At 37.4% G+C, this 13,426-nt stretch overlaps 1 protein-coding gene across 6 annotated transcripts in view; it reads left to right on the forward strand.

Annotated features, from left to right (window-relative positions):
• Window positions 1-1,368: 1,368 nt before the first annotated feature.
• Window positions 1,369-13,426, forward strand: part of ENOX1 (ecto-NOX disulfide-thiol exchanger 1) — a 577,820-nt gene continuing 565,762 nt past the window's right edge. For 2 of the 6 annotated variants that reach the window (XM_056807986.1, XM_056807992.1), the window contains exon 1: window positions 1,376-1,426. The gene's annotated coding sequence lies outside the window, so the exon portion shown is untranslated. Of the gene's footprint in view, window positions 1,427-13,426 lie in introns of all 6 variants that reach the window. The other 4 variants (XM_056807991.1, XM_056807990.1, XM_056807989.1 and 1 more) reach the window with 4 other exon arrangements.

Here is a 13,426-nt window from a genome sequence, read left to right on the forward strand (position 1 = left end):
GGGAGAGAATGGTTGGCTTTGTATGATAAAAAAAAGACTTTTTAGTCAAGATATAAGTTCTAGACTCTCCATAGTCTTTGGAGATACCTCCCTGGGTATGGTCTCTAAAGGCTCTCCACCATTCTTACTGTTTCCTTAAATTGGTGGATGACCTCTGACTATCAGTAATGGTTTTAAAGATTCTGGTGATTTGTGAAGTAAAGGGGAGGAAATGGACTTGCAATGTCATTGATATAGGGAACTCCTGGATGAGCAATCTGTCTCTACTTATACAAGATGATATGTTCTCTATAACACACAGGGTTACATTAGTGCCACCAAGAGTACTGAGATGTTAAGTGTGCAAGTTCACACAGTCAGTATGTGTTGGGGGCAGGATTTGAACCCCGGTCTTCCTGGATTTGAAGTTGATCCTAAAATATTAAGGATTATTAAAATTTCAAGGCCTGTCTATAGATAATATTCACCAATAACTTCAGAAAACGTTATCCTGAAAACCTCAGAAAGTTTTAACTTACCTTTCCTACACTGGATAATGAGGCATCTTTTACTTTTGAGTATCATCAAAAGTGAGAAAAAGTAACACTGTGCTTGAAAAGTTTTTTTAAAGTTTAAATCTTTATGAACCTCATTGCATAATTCAATTCAAATTCCTGTATAATTTGGGGAGGGACACAGAGGAGAACCAGGACTGTATTATTTTGTGTACAATTTACTATAAATGAAGAGTTAAGTATATTATTTTGGGGAAGTTTGAAAAAATGATATACTGTATTTATCATAAGACTTTCATTCTTAAAATCTGTCAGATAAATTCTTTCAGAAATAATAGTTAGGAATTACTATTAATAGAAAAAAGTCATATCCAAAACTCAGCCAACAAACGTTTAGTAAGTGTTTACTATTTGCCAAGCCCAGAGCTAAGCACCAGAGATGCAATACAAACAAAAAGACAGTCCCTGCCCTCAAGGAGTTTACATTCTAAAGGTAGAAGACAACATATGAAGAAAGCTGAAAAAGGTTAATGGGGGAGGGAGACAAGGGACATTATGGTGAAGTCTGAAAGAGTGCAGCCTGGTAAGAAATGAAGAAATGACTCATTTGGTCACCCTCTTTACTTGGAGGTTCTGGGAGGATTAGTCCAATCACAAGGAGGAACTGAAGGGACAAAGGGCACATAAGACATATAAGTTCTCAGACTGAAGTGAGCATCCTTGCTGAAGAGTTTGCTGGAGCATGGTGGGGACCTGGTAGGAAATGAATCTGTAAATTAAACCTATGGCATGTTTACAGAGGTCTCTTTGAATGAAATATTTCATGACTGTTTTAACTTTGGGTTACTTCTATTTTGCAGGTCATTTGCAGTCAATTTGATGTCTTTGAGATATATGCTTCACTGAGTCTGGAAAGAAGAGTCATTAGCCAGGTAAAGTTCTCATGTACTCTCTCTGTCTCTCTCCCTTTCTCTCTCTGTCTCTCTCTCTCTGTCTCTTTCTCTCTTTCTGTTTCTCTCTCTCTTTCTTTGTCTGTCTCTGTCTCTCTGTCACTCTTCCTCTCCTTCCCTTCTCCCTTCATGTCTGTCTGTCTGTCTGTCTGTCTGTCTTTCTCTTTGTCTCTGTTTCTCTCTCTTGCTTTCTCTGTCTCTCTCTGTCTCTATTTCTCTCTATTTCTGTCTGTCTGTCTGTCTGTCTGTCTGTTTGTCTCTCACACACATATACACACACACAGCTGCAAAGGCAGATTTTTCAGTCTTGGGGGACTTGACACAGTATGGAGATCTCTTTGCTATCACCCTTTTATAACATGTCTAAACTTACTATGACAGAATTGGGCCAAATCGTGGATGAAGGTGGATGCAGAGTAGGGTATCTCTACCAATCTGTTGTCAGCAAATATTTCTCAAGTGCCTGGAGTCATGTAGACTCATAGAATGTTGGTGCTGGAAGGAAGTTCCTAGGTTATCTCATTCAAGGCTACTTTCCACCCTCATATTTTACAGATGCGCATGCTGAGGCTAAGGAAAATTGTTTATTTAATGACTTGACTGAAATCGCCTAACAAATATGTAGTGGAGCTGAGAGTAGAACCCTGGGTCAATAGTTTCATTCCTGAATCAACAGAGTTTCACTCCTAATTCTCTTCCTCCTCTAACATGTTGCCTCCACTCATTGCCCAATACCCTGCCTGGGGGGAAACAGGGGATGTGGTCATTGGAAAGCTCTTTCCTCATGGCCACCGTGTTTCCTATAGAACTGTCAGTGTTTGTTGACTAAATATTGGTCTGGGTGTATCCATCTGTTCAGTATTTACTCTGATGAACGAATACTGCAGTGTCCACTTAAAGTCCTTCCCGTTGTCTGCATCCCTTTGTCTCAGGCAGCTGCTCTAAATTCCCCTTGCATTTCTCCCCTAACATACACTTATGCCCCATAGCTCTGATCTTTCCAGGAAGCTCAGACAGATCATCAGGTTTAATTTTCTATTAACCTTTATTGTCTGGGTTCACCTCGAGGTTGTCTTCTTGAAGCATTAAATAATCCCTGTTTGGCCAGTCTCCTTTTGGGATGTAAAACACTACCCCATGGATGATGATTGTCCTGAGGCAGAACTTGGCAACCTGTAGGCAACCAACCCATGGCCTAAAGCTGGCTAAATGAATCATGTTAAATCATGTCAAAGAGGTCCTTTCTATATCCAAGCATTCCTAGCAGTTTTTTTTTTTGGGGGGGGGAGCAAATAATTGGAATAGTGAGTGCCTGTTAACTTACCAAACAGATTATGCCTCATGAACATAATATTATTGTGCCATAAAAATGACAAATGTAGGAATTTAAAGAAACTTTGGGGGAATGTATGAATTGACTGAAGGTCCCCAAGTTTGATCCTCTGAAGGAGGGTATGATGTACTGGGAGAGGCTTCTGGAGATAAGAATAGTCACTTGGCTTGGGCTTAGCCTCCACCTCAAGAGGGTTGTCTTTCACCTAAGGGTCCCCCACTCAGTCTGAAACTGCTAGCCTGATATTCCCTTCAGGGTGGATTCCCAGGGGAACAGGGAACAAGAACAAACTTTGGGGTCTCCCACCTACAAGCTAGTCCTGAAACCTGGGGTTCACTAGATTCCACTAGGACACAAATTTGGGGTTTCTAGATTCCAAGTTGACAACATAGAGTGAAGTAAGGAAAACAATATACAAATTGAGTACAACATGTAAATGATAAAAACAACAAAATTAAACTGAACAAGGAGACCCTTAAGAAGAGACTACCTTCCTTCTTCAAAGGAAATAGGGGCTACTACAGACATGGAATGTTGCACCTGCAGTCAGATACAATTGATGAGTTTGTTGATTTTTTTTGCTGATTGAAAATGATTCTTGGTTTGAAGAGAAGGCTCACTGAATGGGGGCAAAGGAAGGTTGTATTAAAAAATGAATGTTTTATAAAAAGAAAAGGCATAGATAAACAACTCCTCCCCCACCCAAATAACCATTCTAATCATTCTGTACATAGATTTAAACAAAGTTTCTAGTCAATGATGGCTTTTTAAATTCAAATTTATGGTTAGCCTGCTTTTCAGGGGTGAAAGAGATATGAGTTCCCTGTGCCAATGAAATCCCAAGTCCAGACCCTGTCTATCCCTACTATTATTTGCCTTGATATTATTCTGTTTCATATGTCAAAGCTTTCATGGATTCCTCTTTTGCTTTTGAAATATAATCTAAACTTTAAGATTGACCTACTATAATTTGGCCCCAGGACAACATTCCAACCTTTTCTCATTCTAGTTAACTTTATGTACTCTAGGCTCCCTGTGAGCTGGATTATACATATCCTTCTCCCGGAACACTCAATAACTTCCAAGACGCTGTGCTTCTGCTCATACATGCCTTCCATCTGGAAAGTCTTCTGCTCATCGCTCTGTTGAAATTCTTCCCTACCTTTGAGGCACAGGTCAAGTGCTCTGTCTTCTGGGAAGCCTTCCCTGCTATCCGGCAGAAGATGACTGCTTGCTCTGAACTAACACTTCATTAGCTATGGGCTATTTACATTTTAATCATCTGCACACAGTCACTAAGTGGCAAGGATGAGGCTTCCTGACCAAAGTATTAAGTCTTATCTCCCCACTAAACCATGAGATCTTTGAGGGCGAACATCTTCTGTCATGTATTATCCCATCTCAGCCCTTTGCTGGGGGAACAGTACTATATAGGGGTAAGAGCTGTGGGTTTGGCATCAACAGAGGCAGGGATTTGGGTCTCACGTCCAACACTCAAGAGTTGTATGACTGTAAACCAGTCACTTAATTTCTCAGAGGCTCAGTTTCCTGGACTTTGAAGTAGAGGTAATGAACTAACAACCTTGCCAACCCCAGGGTCATTGTGAGAAAAGAGCTTTGAAAACCTTGAAAAAGTCTGTCATCATGGACTAATTATTATTTTTATAGCAGGCACATCAGATTTAAATCAGGTGCTGCTGAATCCTCCCTTTTGTGATTCTCTCATTTATTGCTCCCTAAAATTATTTTGTATTGGCTTATCTCAGTGCCAGCTACATCCCTCAAGAAACAAACGTTGTTTTTTAAAGAGAGAGATGGCTTCAACTTGTTTTTGTGCCCTTACTATGGAGTGCGACTCTTGTATGGTATTGTTGTTCAATCATACCATTGTGTCTTATTCTTTGTGACCCCATGGACCAATCATGGGATTTTCTTGCCAAAGATATTGGTGTGGTTGGCTATTTCCTTCTCCAGTGGATTCAGGCAAACACAGGTTAAGTGAATTGCCCAGGTTTACCCAGCTAGTAAGCATCTGAGGCTGGATTTGAATTCCTGACTTCAGGTCCATTGTTCTATGCACTGAGGCACCTAGCTGCCTCCAGCTACATATTAGCAGGGACATATTAAGTACTTGCTTGCTTACTTGTTGAATGAGTGAATGAATGGTTGAGGTAAATACTTACTCATTTGAATTAGAAGTTCAGAGTGAGGACACTGGCCACAGGGATCTTATAGTTTAATTATTTTAAGCTCTCTCTCCCATTCCAGCTCCCTCCCAACTCCCACCAAATCTTATAACATATATGTCTAGTCAAGAGCAGCAAATCCCTTCATTGGCCAAATCTGAAAATTATATACCTTATTCTTATCATGAATCTATTATCTCTTCTCTCTCAGGAGATAGGTAAAATATTTCATTGATCTTCTGGAGTCCTGGTTGCATTGGAGTGATCAGAGCCCTCAAAGGTTTCAAGGGTGATTGTCTTTAAACAGTTGTTATTGTAGAAATGTTCTCCTGGTTTTGCTCACTTATGCATGCATCAGTTCATATAGAGCCCAGTTTCTTTTGAAATCCACTTCATCATTCCTTATAGTGCAATAACAATCCATATAAAAATTTTGGGGAGGCATTCCCAAATAGATGAGCACAGCATTAGTTTAGGGCAGTCTTTTGCTTCTATGAAAATAGCCTCTATAATTTTTTTTATGCCTATGCATCCTTTTCATCTTTCTTTGACCCCTTTGGGAGTACAGATCTAGTAGGCAGCTAGGCAGTCTAGACTTAGAATCAGGCAGAACTACCTGAGTCCAAATCCTATATAAGATTTTTACTTGTTAAATAAGTTAATCTTTTTCATCACAGTTTCCTCATCTGTAAAATGGGGATAATAATGGTATCAACTTCAGAGGGCTGTTGTGAGATTTAAATGAAATAACATATGGAAAGTGCTTTGTAAACTTAAAAGTGATATATAAGTGCTAGCTTCTTCTTCTTCTTCTTCTTCTTCTTCTTCTTCTTCTTCTTCTTCTTCTTCTTCTTCTTCTTCTTCTTCTTCTTCTTCTTCTTCTTCTTCTTCTTCTTCTTCTTCTTCTTCTTCTTCTCCTTCTTCTTCTTCTCCTTCTTCTTCTTCTTCTTCTTCTTCTTCTCCTCCTCCTCCTTCTCCTCCTCCTCCTCCTTCTCCTCCTCCTCCTTCTCCTTCTCCTCCTCCTCCTCCTCCTCCTCCTCCTCCTCCTCCTCCTTCTTCTTCTTCTTCTTCTTCGCAGTGCTGAAGATTGTGATCTAGCCAGATCAAAAGATATGCACAAGTCAGTGTCATTTTTTATAGCATAATTCCAAATTGCTTTCCACAATTTGTCAAGGGTATCTTATCCCTTGTGGATCACCATCCTTAGTGAACCCTATCTAGGCTTGAAAAATAACCCCTGCTGAAGACCATCTTGTAGATGCGTGCTAACTGGTCCCCTAGAAAGAAATATAGTGTTCTTGGTTTTACTTAACCTACCCCTCTGTATGTGGGTTTAAGCCACTTTCTTGTTAGCCTTTTCTGATGGCACTGCACATTGAACCTAGAATATAAATGCTGTACCTATCAGTACATCAAGATTTCCTTCCAGCTAATTCAATACCATTTAAATCATACTAGCTAGGGTGTTCTTTCTTCCCAACTGTATCACATTGCTCTTATTAAATTTCACATTCTCTTTCCCAGCTTTAATCTATAAAAGTAATCCTGAAAAAGATCTATTCCATCTGTGTCTTCTTCCCCATCTTTTAGCTTTCTTAGGACAGAATTATTTGAATTTATCTTGTGAGTTTGGGAGTTGATAAAAATATTGGAGTACTTGTCTTATAGTAAAGCCCTGAGAGATCCACTCGTTATGGATGTTTATTTGGAAGAAAGATTATTTCTGGCATATAACACTTAGGCTATTGTCATTTCCAAATAAGAATTTATTTTCTTACCAGAGAGTAAAGATAGTGCTCACAGAGGACAAGCAATCTCTTTTTTTTTCAGTGTGTAAACTACTATAAGGTGGGTAACTCTGGAAATTATGATGAGTCCTTTAGAAAACTAAGATATCTTATATTAGAAGCATGCCTAAGCTTGAATCTTGACCATAAGCTTGAAAAGTTGAATGCCATGGTAGGGTGCCATCTTAATAAAAGTCTCCCTTTAGATATAGTCTGAAATTTTAAAGTCATTTGAGTAACCAGGCATGAGAAGATTGGATGATCTCTTAAGTTCCCACCTGGTCATAAATCCTCTGATCATAGGATTAGAAACACTATTTAGATTCCCAAAGGTTCATAGCAACATGAACATATGGAATTTTAACAATATTTAACAATAATAACTAGCATGTATATGGTGCTTTAAGGATTGTAAAATACTTTATTTTTTGATCTTCATTTGATCTTCACAACAACCTTGGCATGTAGATACAATTATCACCCCCAATTTATAATTGAATAAACTGAGGCAGACACATGTTAAGTGGCTTGCCCAGAATCAATCAGTTAGTAAATATATGAAGCTGAATTTGAACTCATGTGTTCCTGTTTCAAAGTCCAGTGCTCTAAAATTGGGTCACCTAGTATTTATTAAGTATATATAAAAAATATATATTTATACTTATATATAAAACACACTGCATTAGTTACTAGACATAATCCTTAACTTTAAGGAACTTATTTCTTCAAAACACTAATAAAAATCTGAATCATTTCTAAAAAAACTCGTCTAGTATTTTTATTACACTTAACTAGCCCTAAATAAATTGTTTAGTCAATCAGTGAAGAAGTATTTATTGAACACCAACCATGTGAATGGCATTGTGGAACCAAATGCTATGTCAGCTTTTAACTTTAACCATTTGGCTATCTTGCCTTTTATTCCCATTTCATTAGTATTTTCTATTTCATCTATCAGGGAAAATTGTATGTATAATTTACCATGCCAAGTCTATCAGAGACATATTAGAGAGCTTGAACAAAATATGTCTGATTAACCTTTCCTCTCCCTGTCATCATCATAAAGTCTAAATCAAAATGGCAATAGAACAATCCAGTTGATTTTTTGATAAATGAATTGTAAATAGTCAATCCTAAGTCTTAACTTGTCCTGCATCATGAACTCCCTTTTGCTATAAAAAGATATGAAAAAAAGACATTTCCCCTAAAATCTAGCCACAGACTTATTATATCAGGGGGCTGTGGATCCCAGCTTAAGAATCCCAAGTGTGGATCAGCAATTATATGAACCATTATTTTTCATAAGGCTGTTTGACAAAATTGACCTTAAATTCCTTTTAATGTATTCTAAATTTTTCTCATTTGTCTTCTTGAATATACTAGAATAGTCTCATATATTTCATATTTTGCTTAATTTCCCGTTTTAAGAGTTCAGTTCAAAAGAAGGACAATATTTCATGTTTTTATTGATATCTACTATTTCTACTAACTGCCCCCCCCGTCAATAAATGACAACCCAGAAGCATGACCTTGAGTGTCCTAACAGTAAAGACTGATTTATAATTTACTTATCTCTTATCTACCTTTATTCTACATTTTCCATTTTTTTACTAACCTCAATTCCTCCAGCCACCCTTATTAAAATGCAGGAACTTGTTTGCCAAGGAAGCACTATCAGTATCTTTTTCCTAAAGTTCTGAAGAAAAACTAAAGAAAACCATTTCCTTGCCCTTTTTATCAGTGTCACCTATTTAACTTGGTGTGATTTGTTTTAGAACTATTACATTAAAGGAACATTGTAGTGTTGCAAAGGTATTTTAATTATAGAAACATCCTTTGGAATAAAAACCTAATAAGCCCTTCTTTTTAGATAGTTTTAATTTGGTGACAGTGGCACATGACTACTAGTAAAGAGAAAATAGTGTACTTACATGGTCAGCATTCAATAAAGGTTTTCTGATAAGTTAATTGACTCTCCTAGATCCCCCCCTCCCCCCGCCTTTCCAATTGTACCTTTTTAGTATCTTTTTCTCATTATTTCCTCTTCTTCCACCCCCTTAATATGGGCATTCTACAAAATAATTTTAGCTCTCACTTTGTTGTTCAGCCATTTCAGTCATGTCATGACCCCAGTTGGGGTTTTCTTAGCAAAGATGCTGAAGTCATTTACCATTCTTCTCTACCTCACTTTACTGAGGAAACTGAGGCAAACAGGGTCAAGTGACTTGCCCATCAATATAGATATTTGTCCCAACTTAGAAGAGCAGTAAGGGCTAGACATTTGGCGTCATACAGATAGGGAAGTTGATGATGCCAGATTTGAACCCAGGGCTTTTTGGCTCTAGACCTGGCATTCTATCTACTGAACCATGTAGCTGCCCTTCAGAGTACTCTTTCTTAAAGCATAACCTGGCTCCTATCACTTGACTGAGGTTCAGTGGACAATGGAGACAACATTTTACTTGAAGTCAGAAGACTTATATTTTAATTCTGACTCTTCAAAATCTTTGCAGCTCTTCTAAACCTCAGTTTCCTCATGAGTGAAAAATGGAGATAATAATACTTTCATTTCCAACCTTGTATGAGTCAACATGGTATAAAAAGCTTTCTACAAAATCAGAAATAGTTGTATTGAAGGCCCATTTCTCACATATATGTGCTTTGCTGTCCCAGGTAAATTTCTAAACCTCTGGTAGCACAGTGGATTGAGAACCAGTCCTAGAGACGGGAGGTCCTAGGTTCAAATCTGGCTTCAGCCACTTCCCAGCTGTGTGACCCTGGGCAAGTCACTTGACCCCCATTGCCTAGCCCTTACCACTCTTCTGCCTTGGAGCCAATACACAGTATTGACTCCAAGACAGAAGGTAAGGGTTTAAAAAAAAAATTCTAAACCTCTCAGGCCTTCAGACAACTCTATAGGATAGATGAGTGTGCACAAAGATACTTGTGCATGAACGAGATTTAAGTGGAAAAGTCGATGCACAGAGACAGTCCCACTCTCTCGGGACCTTCTAAATTTCATAAGATATTCCAACCCATATTGATAGAAAACTTTTCTTACTGAAGCTTTTGAGGTTGGGTCCCCAAGCCGTCCAAACAAAAATTGGTCTCACAGGAATTTCTTTAAGTGCCAGATTAGATAATAAGTAAAATGCTTTGAGGTTTGTAAAGCTCTACATAAATGTATGCTTATTGTTGCTATTTTTATCTTTATTATGCAAAAGATCTCTGCCTTCTCTCATCTCTTACTGAACATTCTGAAGCCCTTAGCTTAGAGTTCATGGCTTTCCAAATTTTGTTCACAATCTACCTCTTTAGTTTATTCTCTCTCACTAATTCCATATAATACTACATTTCAGCCAAACTGAACTTCACTCACTCTCTCCCAAATGTGCCTTGTGATTTCCTGTCTCTGCCTTTGCTTTCTGTTAGTCTCTGCTTGAAATATTCTCTGCCACATCACAGTCTGGGCCCAGTTCCAATGTCATTTCTCCATGGAATCTTCTTGGACCCAGGTGAAATGTTTTCTCCCTTCTTTCATTTCCTATTTGGAATCCCAGTTTTTGGTGGGGAGTAAGTAGAAGTGATGGTACAAGACAGGCTAAGAAGAGAAGGCAGGGATGAATGTAGCAGTGAGGATCAGTCAGAAAAATAAGTCAAACAAGCTTAAGTATGCAGGTTTAAGGGATGATGTGAATGAGAGAAAGCCTTAAGACAAACATGGCACAAGTGGATAGTGAATGACAGATGACAGATGACATCTGACTTTGGCATGTGACATGATAGGGAAAAAAGGTGTTCTTTGCATTTTGTGTTAAGACTCTTTGGTTCTTTATGCAAGAAGATAGATAGAATACTTGATTCAGTAGAAGTTCCTCAAGGTGATGGAGATGGAGACAGTAGAGGGAAATGGGAGATATATTTGTGAAACTTAGTTGCCATTATATTTGAAGGGCCATAATATTGTTACTTTTACTTTAGAATTTGAAAGGGGGTAAATATGAAGAATTGAAAGGAGATTTTGATTGAATTATTAGCATATTTGGGGATATTGGGATAGAATTAATTAAATTAAATTCTATTTAATGTTGGACTTAATAGACTTCATTCCCTCCATTTAATTTTGTTCCTTTTTGAATAAAGTGTTAGAACATGTAAAATAAGTAAAACTGAACGGAAGAAATAATAATGGCAATAACTAGCATTTATATAGCACTTTGCTATATAAATTGTGAGTTGCTAACAGCAAACTCACACTCCTGAGAGGTAGATTCTATTATTATCTTCATTTTACAAATAACAACAATAAGGTAATATGATCTGCCTAAGGTCTTATATTTAAAATTTTTGAGGCAGGATTTAAACTTAGGTCTTCCTAGACTCTTAAGTCTGGCTCCCTATCCACTTTACTGCCTACTATTGATTTAAAAACTAAAACCCTTTAATTGTTATTTTACTAGAAGCTCAGTTTTGTTGTTCCCTTCATTGTTTTAGTCACGCTTTACTCTCCTGCCCCATTTGGAATTTTCTTGGCCAAAGAGATCTTGGAACCAAGGCCAATGGAGTTAAGTGACTTGCCCAGATCATAGAACTAGTAAGTGTCTGAGTCTAGATTTGAGATCAGGAAGATGAGAATTCCTGACTTCAGGCCTGACACTCTGTCTACTGTGCCACCTAGCTAAGTTAGAAATTTTTTTGCACTTTTGCAAGTAATGAAAAGATTAAATCCAAAAAAACAATGTTATGGCAAGAATTTCATAAAAATATAGTCAGACCAAAAAAATTTCATTGGTTCTTCTTTCAAAATATCTATTCTTTTCCAGTATGTTGCCACCACTCTTGGCTTGACTCTCATTATCTTGCAATAGAGTCCTGACTATCTTACCTTCCCTGGCCTCTACCATTTGTTTTTATCTCACATTAGATCAATTTTCCCAAAATGCCCACTTTAATCTTTTGGCTACCTCTTCTGAAAACTTCATTGTCTCCCAATTGCCAAATAAATGATATCTCACCTCTTCTGAATGACATTCAAGGCCTTCAGTCTCACTTTATGTTTAGCTATATCTACTTTTGGAGAGCCAGGTGGTTCAGTGGATAGAATTCTATACCTAGAGTCAGGAAGACTCCTCTTCCTGTGTTCAAATCCAACATCAGGCATTTACTAGCTATGTGATTCTGAGCAAGTAATTAAGTTTCCTCATCTATAAAATGAGCTGGAGAAAGAAATAGCAAACCACTCCTGTATCTTTGTCAAAAAAAAAAAAAGCAAAAAAAAAAACCAACCCAAATGGGATCCAGAAGAGTGGGACATAACTGAAACAACTGAACAACAAAGCATCCACTTTTTACATCTCTTCCCCCAAGACAAATTTGGCAGCACATCCCAGCAGTTCTTACTGTCTTGTGGACTTTGAATGATCTCTTTCATCTTTAATCACATTTCCCTTTTCTAGAATATACTTTCCCCCTCATACTCAAACATACCCATCTTTTAAGTCCTAATTGAAATTCTACATTCTTCACACGGTCTTTCTAGACATAGTAGTATCTTTCTCCCAACTTCCTATTGCATTGAATGCCCTAACAGTTCATTTTAGTCCTTAGTCATAGGCTGTCTTATAATTATTTTTAACCATTTTGTGTGCATATATCTTGTGTAGCAAATAAAATATGAAATCCCTTCAAAGACAAGTAATGTGACTTCTACGTCCTTTTCATTTCTCATGGCATTTAATGACCAACCATTCAGACATTATTAATTGAATCAAGATTCCAGGAGAATTGGCATGTGTACATTGGATTGGTTGGTACATGGTTGAATACCACAGAATTCTTTTAATATGGTATTATTCCTTTATCTTCCTTCATCTGGCAAATGTCTAGGAAAATGGGGAAGGGGTATAGGTTGTTTCCAACTATCATAAAATATTAGAGTTGGTGTTCATGGGGGAAAATTGGGGTATTGGTAGCCAAGAGAAGAATGCTGTTGGTGAAGGTTCTTTTTGTCTGTGTCATGATGAAGAGAAGTGGAGGCTTGGTTCATTCTGACTTCTTTACTCTTATATTTCCTGGGGTTGAAAACAAGTAGTCTCTCAGGTAACATGAAATTGGGAACAGGACAGATCTGGTTGTTTTTAATGTCATAATACTTTTTTTTTAAACTTGAGGGCTAATCCACAATTTGTGAAGTTCTGGTTATTGTAAGGAAGGGTAAGATAAGAGTTTATTTAATTCAGTAGTTCACTTTGTTAGTTGTTAATTAAGTAAAATATTGTGTGTATGTGTGTGAGAAAGAGATAGCGGGAGAGAGATAAAGAGAGATAGAGAGAAAGGAGAGAGAGAGGGGGAGAGATGATATAACATTTTGAAATTATCAGGGACTTTGATTTTATTGTCTAGTTTTATCCTCTTCAGTAGCATGGTTAACTGAGAGTTAGCAATAATCTATTTGAAAAAGGTATCAAAAGATGTATATCCCGAGTCTCTTAAGAAATAGCTAGAAAGAAACAAAAAACACTGAATACTTGCTTGCTTAGAAGAATTTTGTTCAGCTAAGGGAATAGACCTATACTTGATAATGCTTAGATTTGAAACAATGGCTCCTTAATTTGCTACTCTGTTAATGGACTGGCTGATTTTTTTCCAGGTCTCTGATATATTCTTAAAAACCTCT

The sequence above is a fragment of the Monodelphis domestica genome, chromosome 8 (assembly GCF_027887165.1).
Source record: "Monodelphis domestica isolate mMonDom1 chromosome 8, mMonDom1.pri, whole genome shotgun sequence".
NCBI lineage: Eukaryota > Metazoa > Chordata > Mammalia > Didelphimorphia > Didelphidae > Monodelphis > Monodelphis domestica.